The 25542-nt window shown below is 43.8% G+C and overlaps 1 protein-coding gene across 1 annotated transcript in view; it reads right to left on the reverse strand.

The window, feature by feature from the left end:
- The window catches only part of klhl22 (kelch-like family member 22), a 57631-nt gene extending 36819 nt beyond the window's left edge, over positions 1–20812 (reverse strand). Inside the window, exons 1-2 of the mRNA XM_060843865.1 lie at positions 20714–20812; positions 16729–17194 (exon numbers count right to left, since the gene is read on the reverse strand). The gene's annotated coding sequence lies outside the window, so the exon portion shown is untranslated. The remainder of the gene's footprint in view (positions 1–16728; positions 17195–20713) is intronic.
- Positions 20813–25542: the final 4730 nt, after the last annotated feature.

Consider the following 25542-nt stretch of genomic DNA (forward strand, 5'->3'; position numbering starts at 1 on the left):
GTTAGGGAGTAATTCCATTCCCTTATCAACGATTCGATTTCCCTCTCGCCATCTTCACGGGCTAAACCAGGCATTTTGAAACTTAGACTTGAGTATAGAGGCACAATTTCAAAATCTGTCTATTGCACAAAACTTGGAAACACTGTGGGGAAAACTCATGTAGAACTTCAAAAGAAGGTAGATATGCTGATGGGCTGGGTGGGCAAGTAGAAGATGAAATTTCATGCAGAGAAGTTATCTTGTTTTGACAGGCAAGATGGGGAAGACACAGCTAAAAAAAATAAATGAAGGGTACAATTCAAAACTGGTACAGGAGCAGAGAGACCGGAGGGTGTTAGTAGTGGTGTACTACAAGGATCTGTTTTGGAGCCACTGCTGTTTGTCACTTTTAAACTGACCTGGATGAGGGCGTAGAAGGATGGGTTAATAAATTTGCAGATGACACTAAAGTCGGTGGAGTTGTGGATAGTGTGGAAGGATGTTGCATTCTACAGAGGGACACAGATAAGCTGCAGAGCTGGGCTGAGAAGTGGCAAATGGAGTTTAATGCAGAAAAGTGAGAGGTGATTCACTTTGGAAGGAGTGACAGGAATACAGAGTATTGGGCTAATAGTAAGATTTTTGGTAATGTGGATGAGCAGAGAGATCTCTGTGTCCACGTGCATAGATCCCCAAAGGGTGCCACCCAAGTTGATAGAGGAGATTTATCAGGATGTTGCCTGGTATGGAGAGAAGGTACTAGGAGGAAAGGCTGAGGAATTTGAGGCTGTTTTTGTTAGAGAGAAGGTTAAGAGGTGATTTAATAGAGACATACAAGATGATCAGAGGATTAGACAAAGTGGACATTGAGAGCCTTTTTCCTCAGATGGTGATGGCTAGCACAAGGGGATATAGCTTTAAATTGAGGGATGATAGATATAGGACAGACGTCAGAGGTAGTTTCTTTATTCAGAGAGTAGTAAGGGCATGGAAAGCCCTGCTTGCAACAGTAGTAGACTTAAGGCCATTTAAATAGTCAGTGGATAAACATATGGCTGATAATGGAATTGTGTAGGTTAGTGGGCTTCAGATTGGTTTCACAGGTCAGTGCAACATCGAATGCCGAAAGGCGTGTACGGCACTGTAATGTTCTATGTATCCCCCCTCAAAGGACCCCTTATCCTGCCTCCAGCCTGCCTTTTACACTTGGTCACTACCTGCCAGCCTTGTACTCACCATAGACGCCTTCATTGCTGACTGCCAACGTGACATCAGCTGCCTCAATTTTCCACCTGCCTACCAACTCCAACCTCACCCCCTCTGAATGTGCAGCACTCCACTCACTCCGCAACACCATCAAACCCACTGACAAAGGTGGGGCAGTGGTAGTCTGGAGAATGGACCTCGATGTTGCAAAGACCAAATGCCAACTCTCTGACACCATGTCCTACCTCCCTCTTGCCTGTGACCCCACCACGACCCATCAGGCCAAAATCGAACTCACTGTCTGTGCCCTCACTGCCTCTGGTAATCTCCCCTCCACTACCTCCAAACTCATAGTCCCCCAGCCACATACTGCCCGGATCTTCCTGGTCTCCAAGATCCCCAACTACCCTGGCCAATCTATTGTCTTAGCATGCTCCTGCCCCACTGAATTCATTTCGTCCTACCTCAACTCTATCCTCTTCCCCCTTGGTTCAGACACTTCCCACCAACATATGCAATACCAATCAGGCCCTCCGCTTCTTCCTCTCCAATAGCCCCATCCAGTCCTCCTCCACCAATACCCTGCTCTGCCTTGTCAATCTGGTCGTCACCCTCAATAGTCTTTCTTTTAACTTCTCCCATTTCTTCCAAATCAAGGGAGTGGCCATGGGCACCCGGGTGGGCCCCAGATACACCTACCTCTTTATTAGCTACATCGAACAGTCCCCCTTCAGTACCGACACAGGCACTGTACCCCAACTCTTCTGCCATTACATTGATGACTGCATCGGTGCAGCGTCCTGATCCAGGCTGAACTGGAAGCATTCATCGACTTCACCTATAACTTCTACCCTGCCCTCAAATTCACTTGGTCCATCTCAGACACCTCCCTCCCCTTTCTTGACCTCTCCATTTCCATCTGTGGTGACAGTCTCCAGACAGACATTTACTACAAACCTATAGACCACCATAATTACCTGGACTACACCTTCTCCCACCCTGTATCCTGCAAGAACTCAATCCTGTTCTCCCAACTGCTCCATCTCTGCAGCATATGCTCGATCAGGAAAACATTCCACTCCCAAGCATTTTAGAAGTCCACCTATTTCAAACAACGTGCTTTCCCCCCCTCTGCCATTCCGACAGCCCTCAGCGCACCACCTCCATTCCCTGTTCCACTGCTCTAAATCAGCACCCCTCCAAACACAATAACAACAGAGTCTCCCTTGTCCTCAGCTACCACCCCACCATCTCCACATCCAATGCATCATCTTTAAACACTTCCGCCAATTCCAACTAGACCCCACCACCAAGAACATCTTCCCCTCCCCACCCTCTGTGCCTTCTACAAGAACCACTCCCTTCAACAGTCCTTGGTTTGCTCCACTCTCCCCACCAATCCCTCCGAACCCCCAGGTCCCTTCCCTTGCAACCTGAAGAGATGCAAAACCTGCCGAGTATGTCATCCGCCTCACCTCCATCTAGGTCCCCAAACTGTCCTTCCAGGTGAGGCAGAGGTTCACCTGCTTCTCTTCCAACTGAATTTACTGCATCAAGTGCACTCGATGTGGTCTTCTCTACATCGGGAGACTGAACACAAACTTAGAGAACGGCTTACCGAGCATCTCAGCCAGGCCTGCAGGGGCCGATCGGACCTCCCAGTCACCGCCCATTTCAATTCCCTTTCTGACATGACCATCCTTGGCCACCTCCATTGCCACAACGAACCAAACCAGAAATTAGAGGAACAATATCTCATCTTCCGCCTGGGCAGCCTACAGCCTGGAGGACCCAATTTCAAATAACCTCCTTCCCCATCCTCCCAACTCCCTTCCCAGTTCCTCCCCCTCCCTTCCACCAACACAATGGATTCATTCCTCCCACTGACCAACCAAGTGGCACCCTTTACCTGTCTTCACCTATCCCCACCTCATTACCCTGCCCCGCCAGCCCCTTTATCTGCAGTGCCCCCCATACTCACCCCCCCGTCCTGAAGAAGGGTTACACCCAAAACATTGACTTCTCCACCTCCTTATGCTGCCTGGCTTGCTGTGTTCTTCCAACCTCTTGCTTGTCTATCACATGTACAATAAGCTGAATTCTGATTTTGATTCTTACAAAGAACTTTGGTTGATGTTAAATTTGCCCAACCTTACTAATGCTCCCACATTTATTTGATTACAAGAAAAGGGAGGAGGCATAAGACAGATATAAACATCTGGGATTGAGTGAATCCTTTGAGGAGTCTTAGGTCAGTAGGGGTATACTCAAGAGGGAAACAGGAGGTCAAAAAGGGACATGGGATATCTTTAGCAAATAGGGTTAGTAAGAATCCAAAGAGAATCTACAAATACACTAAAGGCAAAAATAACTAGGGTGAGAATCGGGCCCCTTAAAAATCAACAAGGTCATTTGTGTGTGGAACAGCATGGGCAAAATACTAAACGAGTATTTCAAGTCACTATTTACTATGGAGAAGGATATGAAGGCGTGAGAACTTAGTGAAATAAATAATGATATCTTGAAAAGGTGGTGCTGGATGTCTTAAAATGCATAAAGGCAGATAAATCCCCAGGGTCTGATCAAGTATATCCCAGAATTTGGAGGGAAGGTAGGGAAGTGATTGCTCTTTGCTGAGATATTTGCATCATCAATAGCCACAAGTGAGGTGCCAGAAGACTGGGAGGGTGGCTAATGTAGTGTCATTATTTAAGAAGGTGGAAAGTAAAAGCAGGAAACTATAGACCGGTGAGTGTGATGTCAGTGGTGGGTAAGTTGTTGGAGGGAATTCCGAGGACAGGATGTACATATATTTGGAAAAGCAAGGACTGATTAGAGACATTCAACATTGCTTTGTGTGTAGGAAGTCATGTCTCACTAATCTGATTTAGTATTTTTGAAGAAGTGACAAAGAAGAAAAGATTTACAAGGATGTCGCCAGAGTTGGAGGATTTGAGCTATAAGAGGTTGAATAGGCTGGGGCTGTTTTCCCTGGAGCGTCGAAGACTGAGGGGTGACCTTATAGAAGTTTATAAAATCATGAGGGGCATAGATAGAATAAATAGACAAAGTCTTTCCCCTGGGGTGGGAGAGTCCAGAAATAGACGGCATGAGTTTAGGGTGAGAGGGGAAAGATATGAAAGAGACTGAAGAGGCAAATTTTTCATTCAGAAGATGGTACGTGTATGGAATGGGCTGCCAGAGGAAGTGGTGGACGCCAGTACAATTGCAACATTTAAGAGTCATCTAGATGGCTATATAAATAGGAAGCGTTTCGAGGGATATGGGCCAGGTGCTGACAGGTGGGACTTGGGTTGGGATATCTGGTCAGCATGGACAAGTTGGACCAAAGGGTCTGTTTCTGTACTGTACATCTCTATTATTCTATGGCGCTATAAGACTGATGAAGGCAGAGAGGTGGACATTATCTATGTGGAATTTGACAAGATTCCCATGATGGACTGGTTAGCAAGGTTAGATCACATGGGATACAGGGAGAGCTAGCTACCTGCTTACAGAACTGGCTCGCGGGTAGAAGACAGAGGGTGGTGGTGGGGGGTTATTTTTCAGAATGGAGGCGTGTGACCAGTGGTATGCCATAAAGATCAGTGCTGGGTCCACTATTTTCCATCATTTATATAAATGATTTGGGTGTGAATATAGGGGGTATGGTTAGTAAGTTTGCAGACGACACCAAAATTGGACAGTGACGAAGGTTAGCTCAAAGTACAGCAGGACCTATCAGATGGGCCAATGAGTCAAGGAGTGGCAATTGGATTTTTGTTTCGATAAATGTGAGGTGTTGCATTTTGGTAGGACAAATCATACACTTCATGGTCAGGTCTGGGGAGTTGCCAAATGAGATCTTGGAGTGCAAGTTCATAGTTCCTTGAAAGTGGAGTCACAAGTAGTCAGGATAGTGAAGAAGGCATGTGGTGTGCTTGTCTTTATTGGTCAGTGCATTGAATGAAGTTGGGCTGTCATGCTGTGACTGTACAGGACATTGGCTAGGCCACATTTGGAATACTGCACTCTATTCTGGTTTCCCTGCGAAAGGAAAAATGTTGTTCGACTTGAAAGGGTGCCCAAAAGATTTACAATGATGTTGCCGGGGTTGGAGGGTTTGAGCTATTGGGAGAGACTGAATATGCTAGGGCTGTATTCCCTGAAACATCAGAGGCTGAAGGGTGACCTCATAGAGATTTATAAAATCATGAGGGGCATGGAAAAGGGAGAATAGCCAAGGTCTTTTCCCCAGAATAGGGAAGTCCAAAACTAGAGGACATAGGTTTAAGGTGAGAGGGGAAAGATATAAAAGAGACTCGGGGGCAATGTTTTCACGCAGAGGGTGGTGCAACTATGGACTGAACTGCCAGAAATGGTGGGGGCTGGTACAATTACAACATTTAAAAGGCATCTAGATGGATACATGAATAGCAAGGGTTTAGAGGGAAATGGGCCAAATGCTGGCAGGTGGGACTAGATTAATTTAGGATATCTGGTCAGCATGGACTAGGGGACTGGATAAGCATGGGATAAAGCAGTGTTTGGGACTAATTAGCTCTCTCAAAGATCTGGGACAAAAACACAATGGGTCAGTTGGTCTCCCTGTGCTATCTCAAACACAATTAACATTCAAAAACTATAAACTGCAAAAAGGTGCTGAGATATGCAGACTGAAGATAGAAGGATAAGCACTTACTTCTGTCCAGTGGGCACAATGATTCTAGAAATGCACTATTGTTGTGAATTGCACTTTACAATACAGTGCAACACAATCGTCACCCTCAGAGTACAGGGAGAACCATGCCGAAACAAATTTATCTGTAGAAAAGTTCCAAACAGTCCGAATTGTAATGAGCTCCAAATGACAGTTTCATTTTCACTCTCCTTTCATACTTATTAAACTAACTAATGCTATTGGATTGATAATGGTTTTATATTGGACCAAAGAGTCTGTTTCGGTGCTGCACAACTCAATGACACTTTACCGCACCATGTGATTCAGCACAACACCTTGTAATACACTGAGTCGTCACCATGAGTCAGCTGTAACTTTGGATCGTACTTAACCATACCCTGGATGTTAAAGACACTTACTTTAAAGTGTAATATCTACTACAGTTTTCGTATGAGGTTTCACTTCATCATGAGGTCTAACTATACTAGTGAAAAATCCATTAACACAGGAAACTACACTCCAGCAAACAATTTTTAAATCACTATCCTGTCTTTTCTTCAGGCTGTTAACTCCTCATGAGTTTTATGGCCCCAGTCACCTGCTGCCTTTCCTCCCCTACCTTACCAAACCTGTATGAGCCCGCTTGACCATGGGAGGACACCATAGAAAGTACAGGAACAGATGATCATAAGATCAGTCAAAGCCCAAGATTCACAAAGGTTGCTTATAGAAACTGAGACTTCACAAGTTACTAAGCGAAACTGGAGTTCTGAGGAAGGGTCACCCAACCCATAATGTTAAATCTGATTTCTCTCCACAGATGCTGCCAGGCCTGCTGAGCTTTTCCAGCAATTTCTACTTTTGTGTCTTATTTACAGCATCTGCGGTTCTTTTGGTTCTTATTTGATAAGTTACTAAGCGAGTTGTTAAGATCTGGAATTTAATGCCTGAAGGGAAAGTGAAAGCAGGTTCAACAGTAACTTTCAAAAAGGGACTGGATAAGCACTTGAAGGGGAAAAATGTGGGGATAAAGCAGTGTGTGGGACTCTCACAAAGCTTTGGAGCGAAAACACAATGAGCGAGATCAGTTGGTCAACCTGTGATATCTCATTCAAAATTAACGTTCAAAAACTATAAACTGCAAAAAGGTGCTGAGATATGCAGACTGAAGACAGAAGGATAAGCACTTACTTCTGTCCAGTGGGTCCAGTGATTCTAGAAATGCACTATTGTTGTGAATTTCACTTTACAATACAGTGCAACACAACCATCACCCTCAGAGTACAGGAAGAACCATGCCGAAACAAATTTATCTGTAGAAAAGTTCCTAACACTCCGAATTGTAATGAGCTCCAAATGACAGTTTCATTTTCACTCTCCTTTCATACGTATTAAACTAACTAATGCCGTTTGATTGAATATGGTTTTAGATTTCAAGAGTAAGTGGCCAATCTTTGCATGTCACACTTAAAAGGGGAGGTTATCTAACTTCAATAAAATAATTTTAAACTGAAATATGTATATAAACTCTCTTCACAGAATACTGCAAAGTATTAAGTCTAAATGAAATTTTTCAATCTATTACTGCCTAATGTTGGATTAGCTTAACTCAACAACTATTGCATCTTTAATACAGTAGAAACAAAACGTAGCCTTAGTGGAGTGTTAGATATTTGCCTTAAAATTAGAGGCAAAGTTGCCTAAATTCTACCGCAGAGAGTTGAGTACATAGATAGTACTGTATACTGCTAAAGGTTTGAGCTGTCAGATTAAAATTTGAACCAAAGTCCCATCAACCTTCTTAGTTATGGGTAAAAGATCCTACAGCCCAATGTGTAGAAGATCTGGCAGTCCTCCCTGGTATCCTGGTCAATTTCTATCTGTTTACCAATATCACCCAAACAGATCATCCAGGTATGCAAACAGCTGCTGCATTCTGACAGAATAACAACTACTAGACTTTAAAAGTACTTTACTAGTTGGGATGTGTTGTGGGATACCTTGCGTTTATGAAACTTCCCTTATTAATGTAGATTTTTCCTACAGTCAGGCTGTCTGAGAGCAATTGGAAAATCAGCTAAAGTGAAACAAATAAAATAGGTGCATTCAGTATTACTATAACTCTAACCCTCTTAGCAAACCTCTTGGTGCCTCCATTTGAAGAGGGGATTATGTTGTAAATAACATGCCAATAGATGTCAGCTGGCTCTGTACTCAAAAGTTCCTCTAATACTAGATACAAATCCAGGACAGAATACCCAATAAACCGTAGCACTCCTGCCTCTACAGCTTTCATTTATCAGCTTGGGTTGAAGAACAAAGAGAGGACACGAGCAGTCTTTAGCAAATAGAATAAAGGAGAACCCTAAAGCTTTCTATAGTTATGTGAGGAATAAAAGGATGGTCAGGCTAGTAATAGGGCCAATCAAAGACAGAAGTGCGAAGTTGAAGGTGGACCCTGTGGAGATTGGAGAGGTGCTAAACGAACATTTCTCATCGGTTTTCACTCAGGAAAAGGAGAATATTGTAGAGGAGAAGAATGAGGTACGAGATATTAGACTAGAAAGGATCGAAGTTAGTTACGAACAGGTGTTATCAATTCTAGGTGTGAAAGTAGATAAGTCCCCTCAGCCAGATGGGATTTATCCGAGAATTCTCTGGGAAGCTAGGGAGGAGATAGCAGAGCCTTTGGCTTTGAAAATTGAGTCGTCATTGTCTACAGGTTTGGTACCAGAGGACTAGAGGATTGAAAATGTTGTGCCCTTGTTCAAAAAGGGCAGTAGAGATGACCCAGGTAATTATAGACCAGTGAGCCTTACTTCTGTTGTAGGAAAAGTTTTGGAAAGGATTATGAGAGATAAGATTTACAATCATCTAGCAAGCAACAATTTGATTTCAGATAGTCAACATGGTTTCGTCAAGGGCAGGTCGTGCCTCACAAACCTCATTGAGTGTTTTGAGAAGGTGACCAAGCATGTAGATGAGGGTAAGGCAGTTGACGTGGTATACATGGACTTCAGTAAAACCTTTGATAAGGTTCCACATGATAGGCTGTTGGAGAAAATGCAGAGACATGGAATTGAGGGTGATTTAGCAGTTTGGATTAGAAACTGGCTTTCTGAAAGAAGGCAGCAAGTGGTGATTGATGGAAAATATTCAACCTGGAGTCCGGTAACTAGTGGTGTGCCTCAAGGATCTGTTTTGGGACCATTGCTGTCTGTCATTTTTATAAATGACTTAGGCGCAGGTATAGGTGGATGGATTAGTAAATTTGCAGACGACACTAAAGTCGGTGGAGTAGTGGATAGTGTGGAAGAATGTTCCAGGTTGCAGGGGGACTTGGATAAACTGCAGAATTGGGCTGAGAAGTGGCAAATGGAGTTCAGTGCAGCTAAATGTGAGGTGATGCACTTTGGGAAGAATAACAGGAAGGCAGAGTACTGGGTCAATGGAAAGATTCTTGGTGGTGTCGATGTGCAGAGGGATCTTGGAGTCCGTGTACATAGATCCCTGAAAGTTGCCATCTAGGTGGATAGTGCTGTTAAGAAGGCATATGGTATGTTAGGTTTCATTCGTAGAGGGATTGAGTTCCGGAGCCGCAATATCATGCGGCTCGGTGGCACAGTGGTTAGCACTGCTGCCTCACAGCGCCTGAGACCCGGGTTCAATTCCCAACTCAGGCGACTGACTGTGTGGAGTTTGCACATTCTCCCCGTGTCTGCGTGGGTTTCCTCCGGGTGCTCCGGTTTCCTCCCACAGTCCAAAGATGTGCGGGTCAGGTGAATTGGCCATGCTAAATTGCCCGTAGTATTAGGTAAGGGGCAAATGTAGGGGTATGGGTGGGTTGCGCTTCAGCGGGTCGGTGTGGACTTGTTGGGCCGAAGGGCCTGTTTCCACACTGTAAGTAATCTAATCATGCTGCAACTGTACAAAACGCTGGTGTGGCCACACTTGGAATATTGTGTACAGTTCTGATTGCCATATTTCGGGAAGGATGTGGAAGCATTGGAAAAAGTGCAGAGGAGATTTACCAGGATGTTGCTGGTCTGGAGGGAAGGTCTTATGAGGAAAGGCCGAGAGACTTGGGTCTGTTCTCATTGGAAAGAAGAAGGCTAAAAGGGGATTTGATAGAGACATACAAGATGATCAGAGGATTAGATAGGGTAGACAGTGAAAGTCTTTTTCCGAGAATGATGACGTCAGCATGTACCGGGGGCATAACTACAAATTGAGGGGTGATAGATTTAAGACAGATGTCAGAGACAGGTTCTTTACTCAGAGAGTGGTAAGGGCGTGGAATGCCCTACCTGCCAATGTAGTTAACTCAGCCACATTAAGGAGATTTAAACAAACCTTAGATAAGCACATGGATGATTTTGGGATAGTGTAGGGTGACGAGCTGAGAATAGTTCACAGGTCGGCGCAACATTGAGGGCCGAAGGGCCTGTTCTGTGCTGTATTGTTCTATGTTCTATGTTACTTCAGCACTTGAACAGCACAAAATGATTAACAAGCCTTTTGCATTTGGGGTGACGTTATTTGATGAAAGTGAAAGCACAGCGATATTTTGAACAAAGACTCTTGGTTTTAAAAAACCTATCACCTTTGCCAAATTAGAAGACAATGACAATAGCCCAGTTGAAAATGTGGGTGTTGAACAATTGAGCAGTATAGTGATTAACAAAGAAGAGGTGCGAAAAAGGCTAGCAGCATTCCAGGTGGAGAAGGGGCCAGGGCTGAATGGGGTGCATCCTATATTGCTGAGAGGCAAGGAAGCAATTGTGAAGGTTTGGCATAAACTTTCAAGGCCTCTTTAACACACGATTAGTCACAAGGAACTGGAGAATTGCAACGTGACACTATTGAAGAAAGGGGTAAAGGTTAACCCAGGAAACTACAGTCCTGTCAGCTTGACATCAATAAAAGGAAAACTGATAGAAGCCATAATATAGAATAAGGTAACTATACCCTTAGATAAAAATAAGTTAATACTAGACAGTCCACATGGCTTTGTCAAGGGTAGGTCAGGTCTGGTCTGACAAATTTAATTGAGTTACTTGATGAGGTAAGGAGTACAAAGTTAAAAATCACACAACACCAGGCTATAGTCAACAGGTTTATTTGGAAGCACTAGCTTTCAGATTGCTGCTCCTTCATCAAGTGATTGTGGTGAGGGAACACAGGCAATGGATGAGAGTATTGCTATAGATGCTGTATATTTGGAATTTCAGAAAACAATTTATACAGTACCAAATGGCAGGTTGGTTTGCAAATTAGAAATGTATGAGATTGATTGGTCCTTGGCAGTATGGATTAGAAGTTGGCTAAAAGATAGGAAACAGAGGGTAAGTATAGATTGACATTTCTCAGACTGGAGATGAGTTGAAAGTAATGTTCCCCAGAGATCAGTGTCAGGACTTTTGCCTTTTCTGATTTATATAAACTATTTGGAGATGCGCATTGAGGGCAAAATCTCTAAATTTGCAGATGACATTCAGTTAGGAGAAATAGGGAATTATGAGGATAACACTGAGCAATTTTAGAGAGATACTGACATATTGGCCAAATAGGCAGATGAAATTCAATGTAGAGAAATGGGAGGTAATGCATTTTAACAGAATAAACACAGATGACAATACAGGCTCAATGGTACAACTTATGGAAGAGTACAGGAGCAGAGGAATCTCAGGGTAAATCTACATGATTCTCTGAAAGTAGGCAGGCAAGTTGAAACAACCATTAAAGCTTATAGGATCCTTGGGTTTATATATAGAAACATAGATTATAAAAGCAAGGAAGTGATGCTACACCTGTACAAATCATTAGTCAGACGACATTTGAGTAAGGTGTTATATTCTGGACACTTTATTTAAAGGAAGCCTTGGATAAAGGATATTTGCTAGATCAATACCAGGAATGAGAGATTTTAGATACTAAGAAAGGTTAGAGAAATTGAGCGAATTCTTCGTGGAGCAGAGATTAAGAGGTGATCTCATTGAGGTGTTCAAAATTATGAGCAATTTTGACAGGATAAAGAAGGACATTCTGTTTCTAATAGTTGGTGTGTCAGTAACTAGAGGTCACAATTTCAAGATTGTCAGCAAAAGAGATCAGATTGAGATGAGAATTTTCTTCACGCAGTTGTTTGGATTTGGAATGTGCTGCGTGGGAGACTGGTGGGAGGTGGATCCAATGGGTTTCAAAAGTGAGCTAGATATAAATTTGAAAGTGATGAATTAAGAGGGCTATGGACATGGGAATGGAAAATGGAACTAGCTGAGTAGCTCTTTCCGAAGCTGGTAAGACACGATGGGTCAAATGGCCTCCTTCTGTACTGAAATTCGACAATTCTATGAATAAAATTTACCCAGAAATATACTTTACTTGTAACTGACCTCTCAAACTTTAAACTGATTATCCACGTGATTTTAAGATTAGGATAAATAGTGTTGAGGCTCCTTGCCTACCCCCAGGTCTCCAAAGCACCAAAACTCCCTTTCTACCACAGCGCTGCACCCAATTGTACACTGGTGTCATTTTAATTGAGAAGAAATTTGGCTTTGGGAGTCTTCGATCTGACAAAGCTCACTTCGACCACACTATCTAAATGACCACTACTGGAGAACTAGAGTCAATCCCTGCTTTATTTTAACAAGTTAACCCAATGCTATGTAATTGTGAGCAGATATGCTGTATAATCAAGAGAAACAAATTTGTTGAAAACTTAAGTCCCCCTTATTTGACCATGAAATAATGTGAATGGAAGATCAATACCAAAGAGTAGCCATCACTCCCTATGTATAGGACTGCTGTTACACGTTTTTAATACCAAAATAATCTTCAAGGTGCAGCCCTCAGATATTAGGCTGAGCATAGGAAAATATCTCTTTCAGACTAACTTTAGAAATGTTGTTGGTGGAAGTCTTTCAAACCCATTATCTCTACAAAAAGAATGATTGCATCTTAAAAAGCATCTCAACATTGTGAGCAGAGCACCTTGTTGAATTATAGCAGGAGAGTTCAAGTGGAGGTTAAATGAAAATTGGCTCCCCGGGAGAAGTAAGCTAGATTTTAAGTCTGAACTATGTTGTGGCACGTTGAGACTGTAAGAGATTGCCACAGAGAAGAAAAGTCTAATACATGTGGGAAAGAGACTTCTACAACTGTCAATACAAGTACAAAGTGTGCACTAAGTTGGACAAAGAAAGACTGGTACTAAGAACTTACAGTAATTTCCAAAATTTAGTATTCAACTATGATTGTTTCTCTTTGCAATTCTGGAGAAACATCACTACATTCACTAGAGTCATTGAGTCACAGAGATGTACAGCAAGGAAACAGACCCTTCGGACCAACCCGTCCATGCCAACCAGATATCCTAACCCAATCTAGTCCCACCTGCCAGCACCCGGCCCATATCCCTCCAAACCCTTCCTATTCATATACCCATCCAAATGCCTTTTAAATGTTGCAACTGTACCAGCCTCCACCACTTCCTCTGGCAGCTCATTCCATACACGTTGCACCCTCTGTGTGAAAACGTTGCCCCTTAGGTCTCTTTTATATCTTTCCCCTCAACCTATGCCCTCTAGTTCTGGACTCCCCAACCCCAGAGAAAAGACTTTGTCTATTTATCATTTCCATGCTCCTCATAATTTTGTAAACCTCTATAAGGTCACCCCTCAGCCTCCGACACTCCAGGGAAAACAGCCCCAGCTTGTTCAGCCTCTCCCTGTAGCTCAGATCCTCCAACCCTGGCAACATCCTTGTAAATCTTTTCTGAACCCTTTCAAGTTTCACAACATCTTTCCGATAAGAAGGAGAGCAGAATTGCACGCAATATTCCAACAGTGGCCTAACCAATGTCCTGTACAACCACAACATGACCTCCCAACTCCTGTAGTCAATACTCTGACTAATAAAGGAAAGCATACCAAACGCCTTCTTCACTATGCTATCTACACACGACTCTACTTTCAAGGAGCAATGAACCTGCACTCCAAGGTCTCTTTGTTCAGCAACACTCCCTAGGACCTTACCATTAAGTGTTTAAGTCCTGTGAAGATTTGCTTTCCCAAAATGCAGCACCTCGCATTGATCTGAATTAAACTCCAATTGCCACTTCTCAGCCCATTGGCCCATCTGGTCCAGATCCTGTTGTAATCTGAGGTAACCCTCTTCGCTGTCCACTACACCTCCAATTTTGGTGTCATCTGCAAACTTACTAACTGTACCTCTCATGCTCGCATCCAAATCATGTAAATGACAAAAAGTAGAGGACCCAGCACCGATCCTTGTGGCACTCCACTGGTCACAGGCCTCCAGTCTGAAAAACAACCCTCCTCCACCACCCTCTGTCTTCTACCTTTGAGCCAGTTCCCAATTCAAATGGCTAGTTCTCCCTGTATTCCATGAGATCTAACCTTGCTAATCAGTCTCCCATGGGGAACCTTGTCGAACGCCTTACTGAAGCCCATATAGATCACATCTACTGCTCTGCCCTCATCAATCTTTTTTGTTACTTCTTCAAAAAACTCAATCAAGTTTGTGAGACATGATTTCCCACGCACAAAGCCATGTTGACTATCCCAAATCAGTCCTTGCCTTTCCAAATGCATGAACCCGAATCAGTCCTTGCCTTTCCAAATGCATGCACCCGAATCAGTCCTTGCCTTTCCAAATACATGTACATCCTGTCCCTCAGGATTTCCTCCAACAACTTGCCCACTACTAAGGTCAGGCTCACTGGTCTGTAGCTTCCTGGCTTGTTTTTACCGCCCTTCTTAAACAGTGGCACTGCGTTTGCCAACCTCCAGTCTTCCGGCACCTCACCTGTGACTATCGATGATACAAATATCTCAGCAAGAGGCCCAGCAATCACTTCTCTAGCTTCCCACAGAGTTCTCGGGGACACCTGATCAGGTCCTGGGGATTTATCCACCTTTAACCGTTTCAAGACATCCAGCACTTCCTCCTCTGTAATCTGGACATTTTGCAAGATGTCACCATCTATTTCCCCACAGTCTATATCTTCCATATCCTTTTCCACAGTAAATACTGATGCAAATTTTCATTTAGTATCTCCCCCATTTTCTGTGGCTCCATACAAAGGCCGCCTTGCTGATCTTTGAGGGGCCCTATTCTCTCCCTAGTTATCTTTTTGTCCTTAATATATTTGTAAAAACCCTTTGGATTCTCCTGAATTCTATTTGCCAAAGCTATCTCATGTCCCGTTTTGCCCTCCTGATTTCCCTCTTAAGTATACTCCTACTGCCTTTATACTCTTGTAAGGATTCACTCGATCTATTCTGTCTATACCTGCCACCCAGGTAAATAGTGCTGTGAGGAAGGCATATGGTGTACTGGGCTTTATTGGCAGAGGAATTGAGTTCCGGAGTCCTGAGGTCATGTTGCAGTTGTATAAGACTCTGGTGAGGCCTCATCTGGAGTATTGTGTGCAGTTTTGGTCGCCATACTATAGGAAGGATGTGGAAGCTTTAGAACGAGTGCAGAGGAGGTTTACCAGGATGTTGCCTGGAATGGTAGGAAAATCTTATGAGGAAAGGCTGAGGCACTTGGGACTGTTCTCATTGGAGAAGAGAAGGTTTAGGGGAGATCTGATAGAAGTGTATAAGATGATTAGGGGTTTAGATAGGGTAGATACTAAGAACCTTTTACCGCTAATGGAGTCAGGTGTTACTAGGGGACATAGCTTTAAATTAAGGGGTGGTAGGTATAGGACAGATGTTAGGGGTAGATTCTTCACACAGCGGGTTGTGAGTTCATGGAATGCCCTGCCCGTATCAGTGGTGAACTCTCCTTCTTTATGGTCATTTAAGCGGGCACTGGATAGGCATTTGGAAGTTATTGGGCTAGTATAGGTTAGGTAGGATTCGGTCGGCGCAACATCGAGGGCCGAAGGGCCTGTACTGCGCTGTATCCTTCTATGTTCTATGTTCTATATGCTTCCTTCTTTTTCTTAACCAAACCCTCTATTTCTTTAGTCATCCAGCATTCCCTATACCTACCAGCCTTCCCTTTCACCCTGACAGGAACATACTTCCTCTGGATTCTTGTTATCTCGTTTCTGAAGGCTTCCCATTTTCCAGCCGTCCCTTTACCTGCGAACATCTGCCTCCAATCAGCTTTCAAACGTTCTTGCCTAATACTACACAGAGAAATTCTTCCACTATTCCACCCAAACCAAGCACCAGCCAAAACAGTCAACATGCACCAAGCATTAACTTTCCAGTAGCAATTTTCAAGCTTATATATGTGATAATGAAAATGTGCATCTTATAATTTTGAGTTCCAGGTGTCAAGAGTGTGACTGCATTGAGTCAGTCAATGTGCACTCTTCTGCTCAAAGATCTTGTAATAGCAAAATCCTGCATTTATGTAGCCCCTTTAACATAGAAATATATCCAAAGCACTTTGCGGAGACATAATCAAAGGAAAAAAGCCAAAAGCTACTAAGTGGGGTGACTAATAGGCTGGCTAAGAAGTGGGTTTTAAGCAGAAGGAAGGAGTTGAGAGCCAGAAGTTTTTACGGAGGAAACTCTGGAGCGTGAGTTCAGGTATTTCAGGGCACAACCTTCAACAATATGTTAATAAAACAGGTTCCTCATTATATTTGTATTTAATGAAATAATTTGCATTAATTGAGCACCTTTCTCAGTAACTGTACTGTGTTGGTTTACGTACTCATACAATGCCCTTGAAATGGTACTCAACTAACAACTTTTTGACTCAGAGACAAGTGTACTGCCACTGAGTCACACTTCTGAAATTTAAGATCAAAAGGCTTGAGAGTTCCTCAATGCCTTTCAGACTGACATTAAACAGATTGGAACTGGACCTACCCAACTACAACATCTGACAAAGCGTATCCACTCGAACCATGAATTGCCTTCTCTTTCTCAGATGCTGACAGATCTTCCAAGTACTCCCAGCACCTTGTATTTATTTTGACAGTCACTGTTCTCATATCAAGTCTCTGCAAGCACAATTTTCAGTGGCAATGAGAAAGAGACATTAAATATTTCAGCAAGTATAAATGCCCACTACGGTGTCCATTGAGCAGTAGTTTTAAATGTTATGTCTTTGTTGAAAAGTCATCAAGTTCAGAAGGACATCCTTGAGATAACGTATTCCAGAACTGGTCTTTTCTCACTTATGCATATTACTTAAGGTACACAACCATGATTGATGCATGAGTATGGGTCAAGAACCTCCCAAAGGCTGAAGCTTCTACTATCCAGGATCCATTCACCTGGGTCTTTAATGGTGGAGAGTTGAGGTACCATTGTTCACTAGTCACGATCAAAGCTACGGAAAAAAAAACACCAGCCATATAAGAAAATGCAGTTGGATATTTAGCACAATTCAGCCCACTTAATCTGTGTCAGTGTTTATACTGCACACAAACCCTGGTCTCCCAATTCCGGCTGCCTTTTCCCTCAATACTTTTGACTCATGCAAAATGTTGATCTTGCTTTTTGTGCACCTTCTTTGCAGCCATAAGTATGTATTTCTTACTCTGTTCAATCACCCTATGAATCTTTGTATGTTATTATCTGCCTGTACTGCACGCAAAACAAAACTCTTCACTGGACTGAGGTACACATGGCAATAATAATTCAAATCTCCCCTAAAATGCATCAATGCTCATTGTTCCAAGTGCTTCAAGCAATCATGAGTCCATGTTTTCATCTCTCTCTGTGCATAGAATTCTCTCTGATATAAGCACGTTGATTCAATTTCTCTCTTCACAGATACTGTCAGAATTAATGAGTAACCCAATCAAATTAGAACTGAGTCAATGATGATCTAACAATTTCAGACCATTTTTAGCATATTGATCTAACAATAGACAAATGGGACTTGGGCTGGAATTTCAAGGCACAGGAACCTTTAAAAATGGTAGAGGGACCTGATTACTGGATTCCTGTTTCCAACCAGTGCAGGATATGAGTACAGGTGGCACAGTGACTCAGTGGTTTGCACTGCAACCTCACAGCGCCAGGGATCCAGACTTGATTCCAGCCTCAGGCGATTGTGCAAACTCCACACAGACATTCTCCCCGTGTCTGCGTGGGTTTCCTCTGGGTACTCTGGTTTCCTCCCACAGTCCAAAGATGTGCAGCTTGGGTGAACTGGCCCTGCTAAATTGCCCATAGTGTTCAGGGAAGTGTAGGTTAGGTGCATTAGTCAGGGGAAATGTAGAGTAATAGGATAGAGGAAGGGGTTCGGGGGAGGGAGGTGATGTTACTCTTCAGAGGGTCGGTGTAGACGTGTTGGGTCAAAAGGCTGCTTCCACACTATTGGGGTTCTATGATTTGAGGTAAACATCTTTCATATTGCACTCCCACCTCCCACCATCCACTGTAGTGATGGGCATTTCAAACACTGCACCAATCCTGTGCAGAAGACTTGGTTTATGGCACCACAGAGGAGTCTTGGAGCATGGGGAAATCTTGGTTCCCATTCATGCCCTCCAAAAACAATTCAACATTTCTTTTGAATCACAATGTCTCTCCTACTTAATTATTCATAGTATCAAATCCAAAATGCTACTGTCCACTTTTATTTTTGTGTCACCAAACGCGTACTTATTCAAAAAGATCTTCAAAGAAAGATCAGGTTCTAAGTAGGTGATTTAAACAAACACACTGCTCAACTCTTTGTTATGTAAACATTGCTGGATGAACTAATTTGATGAGTCAATCTTGAATCTTAGTGAATCATTCATAATGAGGCCATCTGCAGAAACATTCTGTAGTAACTACTTCAGGAATATAGTTGCTAGATTGCCACATTATGAATGCTTCGAGTAAAAAGTGAGGTCTGCAGATGCTGGAGATCAGAGCTGAAAATGTGTTGCTGGTTAAAGCACAGCAGGTCAGGCAGCATCCAAGGAACAGGAAATTCGACGTTTCGGGCCAGAGCCCTTCATCAGGAATCATTATGAATGCTTCCTTCATTATGAATGCTTCCTTCATTATGAATGCTTGACATGAATACCTGAGCCATTAAACTCAACAGGCAATGTTTAGATAACTGCAGAGAAGAGTGATAGCTTTGTCTAAGTGGGTTAATTTACCTTGTAAAACGTTATTATTTCTTGGTGTGCTTTACTCAATGCTTGTGTGTATTTGTGTTTACTGACACAATGAACAAGTGTGAAGTAGCTTGACACCACTGTTACTACAAATGTCTGTGATGGGACTGACTTTTTTTATTGAAGTTATAAGGCTTTATTTCAGCAGTTGCTTTATTTCAGTAGTAGGTTTTCAAAGCTTAGAGTGATGATTTCCTAGGCTTTTTTTTAAATGTCAGACTTCCCAATGACTCATTGATTCAGTACTTGTGGATACTGGAAGAGTGAGTATGCATAATACATGATGTGGGGCATGGAGTTATGTCAAAGGAGCCTGGGAGGCTTGGGGACATGGAGTTAGCATCTGAGATATGAGGGCTGAATTGGGACTCCATCCTGCTCCACTTTCTCAAATCAACAGGATGGTCTTCCTCATTGGAGACACATTTGTGGATTCAGGAACCTGCCTACCTTTCACTACCAATCTCCTTCACAAAGACTTGACCATGGGTAGCTGATCAATGCACAAATTGGATGGTAGGGACAGATTAAGTGAGCAGATACCTGGAACATCGAGGTGTCACTGAAAATAACTGAAAGGTTGAGATGCTGACAGAATCACAGAGCTATGGAACAAGTCACTGACCATAGCTTATAGAAAGCTGATTCACTGTGTAACTTCAAAGTTGGAGAAACTGGATCAGTTCCTGTTTGTGGAGGGAATTACATCACAGAAGAGAGAGGGAGATACGAACAAATATAAGTCACAGTCAATGTGTTTCGTGGATTAGTTTCAATCACTAGACGAATACTGGAAAGAAATATATCGCTTTTTTTAAACTAAGGTTTGCGTAATGGTTTTTCAGCTCTCCAACAACTCTTCCATGTCTTGACTAATGTATAACAGTATCACAACATTATACAATGCTTACTGTACATGGTCCAGTTGTCATCCAGATGTTTTGTTTATGCATATTGATAGGAGTCTATCTGACAACACAACAGATGGTGGAGGATTGTCATCAGCATACATATGGAAGGTGAACCTAATGCCAGTTACAGGTAACATGGGAAGGGTTGAGAAAGATTATGGGAATAAGTAGGCTACATCCTGATGAAGGGCTTTTGCCCGAAATGTCAATTTTCCTGCTCCTCGGATGCTGCCTGATCTATTGTGCTTTTCCAGCACCATTCTAATCTAAGCTCTACATATGAAGTAGAGCAGCAATGAGAACTGCAAAACTTCAGGAACAGGAGGAACAATGGGAATTGATGGGAGTTTGGAATGGGGGTGGTTGGGAATGAGAAGAGTAATTATAAGAGATGGATTGAAGGAACCAGGAAGGGGTAAAGGAATTACTGGAGATTAAAGAGGAGGAGGGAGGGGCGAGGTAAAATTTAAATATTTGAGTAGGTCTCAGGGAAGACAATGCTACATCTGAAATCAGTGACATGGCAACGTGTGGTAGTGTCCTTCCCTGTGGACCAGGAGGCCCGAGTTCAAGTCCCAACTGACCCCAGGAGGACTGGGTGCCAGCATCTCTGAACAGGTTAACTGGAAAAATAAGATAAAATGAGTGACCAACTGGCGACATTTTTGTTCCCTGCATGTGTCTACTGCAACAATAATAGGAAAGGAGGGGGGACACAAATAAACAACAAAAATAAATCGGGGCGGGGGGGGAGAGACAGCTGGTCGAGAGAGGGGCTCGGAATCTGTTGGTGAGAAGTTAATGAGTAACGCCTACCTTGTTGAGGGAGGTCGGTGCTGGCTGCGGTTGGATGCTCTCAGGTTGGTCCCTGGCTCCCTCCAGGCCCGCCGCCCGCCCGGCCGGCCGCCATTTTGTCTCCCCCCCACACCCCCAACCTCCTCCCGCTCGCTCACAAAATGGCGGCGGCCGGCGGTGACGCAGGTGGTGGGCTGAGCGCGCCATGGAGTCTGTGTGGGGTGGAACAGCACACAGCAGTGAGAGACGGCCCGAACGGCCTGCTGTCAACATCTCTCTCTCTCTCTCTGTCCGACTCCTCCCGCCTGCTCGCCACAGATATTTTATCCCGCGTTTCCAGTCGGGAGGAGTTACCAAGGGGCTGTCAGGCTCCTTGACCGTTTCTGCGCCGCTGGACTCGTCTACCCCTGCCCTGTGAGTCAGCCTGCACAGGAAGGCTTGCATTTCCATAGCGCCTGTCGCCTCTTTCTGTAGACGGATGGCGCCGTGTTGGAAGGACCGTCCGCAGTTCTGTGTTGGAACATAGTTGGACAGACCCCACAAGAGCAGGCGTAACTGAACAGTGTTTAATGCCTCGTCCTTCTTTCCCTGCTGTGGAAGTTGAACCCAGAACACTAACCAACAGGGAAGGACAGATGTACAGCAGGGAAACAGGCCCTTCGGTCCAACTCGTTCATGCTGACCAGATATCCCAACCCAATCAAGTCTCATTTGCAGTAGTATTTGGCCCATATCCCTCCAAACCCTTCCTATTCATAGACCCATCCAAATGCTGTAATTGTACCAGCTTCCATCACATCCTCTGGCAGCACATTCCATACATGTATCACCCTTTGCGTGAAGAAGTTGCCCCTTGGGTCCCTTCTATATCTTTCCCCTCTCACCCTAAACCTATGCCCTCGAGTTCTTGACTCCCCCCAATTCACATAAAAAATCTTGTCTAATTTCCCTATGCTCAGCCCTCAGATTTTATAAACCTCTATAAGATCATCCTTCAGCCTCCTACACTCCAGGGAAAACACCCCAGCCTATTTGCTGAGACATGGTTAGCATAAGCTCAGCCCAGCCTCAGGGAAAACACCCCCAGCCAACAATATAACTATGCACCCAGATTTGCAATATATTGCATACCCTCCCAACTTAAAAATATTCTTTCAAGTTTTAAAGACTATACATGCATAAATTCCCAGAATGCACGATAACTTTGAGCAGGGCAGAGAAGACTGAGAGGGGACATGGACTTTAAGAGTCATAGAGAAGTACAGCACAGAAGCAGATCCTTTGGTCCAACTCATCCATGCCGACCAGATAACCTAAACTAATCTACTCCTATTTGCCTGCATTGGCATGTATCCATCTAAACCCTATGCATATACCCATCCAGATGCCTTTTAAATGCTGCAAATGTGTTGCCCTCTACCATTTCCTCTGGCAGCTCATTCCATACACACACCACCCTCTGCGTGAAAAAGCTGTCCCTTAGGTCCCTTTCATATCTTTCCCCTCTCACCCTAAACCTATGCCCTCTAGTTCTGGGCTCAACCACCCCAGGGAGGGGACTTTGGTTATTCTATCCATGTCCCTCATGATTTTATAAACCTCTATAAGGTCACCCCTCAGTCTCTGAGGCTCCAGGGAAAACAGTCCCAGTCTATTCAACCTCTCCCTATAGCTCAAATCCACCAACACCCTTGTAAATCTTTTCTGAACCCTTTCAAGTTTCACAACACCCTTCCAATAGGAAGGAGACCAGAATTGCCAGCAATATTCCAACTAGTGGCCTAACCAATGTCCTGTACAGTTGCAACATGACCTCCCAACTCCTGTACTCAGTGCTCTGACGAATTAAGGAAAACATACCAAATGCCATCTTAACTGTCACATCTACCTGTGACTGTACTTTCAAGGAGCTATGAACCTGCACTCCAAGGTCTCTTTGTTCAACAACACGCTCTAGGACCTTACCATTAAGTATAGAAATCCTGCTCTGATTTGTTTTTCCAAAGTGCAACACCTTGCACCTATCTGAATTAAACTCCATCTGCCACTCCTCAGCCCTTTGGCCCATCTGATTAGAATAGATTAGACTCTCTACAGTATGGAATCAGGCCCTTCGGCCCAACATGTCCACACCGACGGTCCGAAGAGCAACCCATTCAGACCTACTTCCCTCTGACTAATGCACCTTGGGTAATTTAGTATGGCCAATTCACCTGACCTGAACATCTTTGGACTGTGGGAGGAAACCGGAGCACCCGGAGGAAACCTACGCAAGACACGGGGGGAATGCGCAGACTCCACACAGACAGTTGCCGGAGGTGGGATCTGATCAAAATCACGTTGTACTCTGAGGTAATCTTCGCTGTCCACTGCACTTCCAATTTTGGAGTCATCTGCAAATATACTAACTGGACCTCCTAAGTACTAATTCAAATCATTTATATAAAGGACAATAAGTAGTGGAGCCAGCACCAATCCTTGTGGCACTCCACTAGTCACAGGCCTCCAGTCTGAAAAGCATCCCTCCACCACCACCTTCAAGCCAGATCGGTATTCAAGTTGCTATGATTGAAACGTATGAAATTATAAGGGGCATTGACAGGTTGTACAGGAAGCAATGATTCCTCTTGATGGTGGGATCGTTAACCAGGAGGCATAGATTTACAGTAAGGGGTAAAGGATTAGAGGAGATGTGAGGAAAAACCTTTTCTCTCAGTGGTGGGAATCTAGAACTTGGTATCTGTGAAGGTGGTAGAGATTGAAACCTTTTGTGACATCTAAGAAGTATCTAGATGCCCACTTACAATGCCAAGGCATGCAAGGCTATGAGCTAAGTGCTGGCAAATAGAATTAGAATACTCAGACCGTAAGATATAGGAGCAGAAATTAGGCCATTCAGCCCATTGAGTCTGCTCCACCATTCAAACATAGCTGACAAGTTTATCAATCCCATTGACCTGCTTTCTCCCATGATAACCCTTGATACTCAAGAACATATCTTTCTCAGTCTTAAATATACTCAATGACCTGGCCTCCTCAGCCTTCTGTGGCAATGAATTCCATAGATTCACCACTCTCTGCTGAAGAAGTTTCTCCTCATTACCATTCGAAAAGGTCTTCCCTTTACTCTAAGGCTGTGCCCTCAGGTCCTAGTCTCTCCTACCAATGGAAATATCTTCCCAACATCCGCTCTGTCCAGACCATTCAGAATTCTGTATGTTTCAATTAGATCTCCTCTCATCCTTCTAAACTCCATCAAGTATAAACCCAGAATCCTCAAACGTTCCTCTAATGTTAAGTTTTTCATTCCTGAGACCAGTCTCATGAACCTCCTCTGAACGCGCTCCAGGGTCAGTACATCCTTCCTGTAACTCTGCACAATACTCCAAATGTGGTCTGACTAGAATTGGAAAGAGCCTCAGAAGTACATTCTTGCTTTTATATTCAAGTCCTCTCAAAATAAATGCCACCATTGCATTTGCTTTAGAACATAGAACATAGAAAAATACAGCGCAGTACAGGCCCTTCGGCCCTCGATGTTGCGCCAATCCAAGCCCACCTAACCTACACTGGCCCACTATCCTCCATATGCCTATCCAATGCCCGTTTAAATGCCCATAAAGAGGGAGAGTCCACCACTGTTACTGGCAGGGCATTCCATGAACTCACGACTCGCTGAGTAAAGAATCTCCCCCTAACATCTGTCCTATACCTACCACCCCTTAATTTAAAGCTATGCCCCCTCGTAATAGCTGACTCCATGCGTGGAAAAAGGTTCTCATGGTCTATCTAAACCCCTAATCATCTTGTACACCTTTATCAAGTCACCCCTAAACCTTCTTTTCTCCAATGAAAACAGCCACAAGTGTCTCAGCCTTTCCTCATACGATCTTCCTACCATACCAGGAACATCCTGGTAAACCTCCTTTGTACCCGTTCCAGTGCCTCCACATCCTTCCTATAGTATGGCGACCAAAACTGCACACAATACTCCAGATGCGGCCGCAACAGAGTCTTATACAACTGCAACATGACCTCAGGACTCCGGAACTCAATTCCTCTACCAATAAAAGCCAGTACGCCATATGCCTTCTTCACAGCATATTTACCTGGGTGGCAACTTTCAGAGATCTGTCTACATGGACACCAAGATCGCTCTGCTCATCCACACTACCAAGTATCCGACCATTAGCCCAGTACTCCATCTTCTTGTTACTCTTACCAAAGTGAATCACTTCACACTTAGCTACATTGAACTCCATTTGCCACCTTTCTGCCCAGCTCTGCAGCTTATCTAAATCCCGCTGTAACCTGCCACTCCTTCCTCACTGTCAACAACTCCACCGACTTTTGGATCATCCGCAAGCTTGCTCACCCAACCTTCTAGCCCCTCCTCCAGGTCATTTATAAAAATGACAAACAGCAATGGTCCCGAAACAGATCCTTGCGGAACACCGCTGGTAACTGCACTCCAAGATGAAACTTTACCATCAACTGCTACCCTCTGTCTTCTTCCAGCCAGCCAATTCCTAATCCAAACCTCCAACTCACCCTCAATGCCATACCTCCATATTTTTTGCAGTAGCCTACCATAGGAAACCTTATCAAACACCTTACTAAAATCCATATACACCACATCTACCGCTTTACCCTCGCCCACCTCCTTAGTCACCTTCTCAAAGAATTCAATAAGGTTTGTGAGGCACGACCTGCCCTTCACAAAACCATGCTGACTATCCTTGATCACATTATTCCTATCCAGATGTTCATAAATCCTATCCCTTACAATTCTCTCTAAGACTTTGCCCACAACAGAAGTGAGACTCACTGGCCTATAGTTACTAGGGTTA

Source organism: Hemiscyllium ocellatum, chromosome 24 (genome assembly GCF_020745735.1).
Source record: "Hemiscyllium ocellatum isolate sHemOce1 chromosome 24, sHemOce1.pat.X.cur, whole genome shotgun sequence".
Lineage (NCBI taxonomy): Eukaryota > Metazoa > Chordata > Chondrichthyes > Orectolobiformes > Hemiscylliidae > Hemiscyllium > Hemiscyllium ocellatum.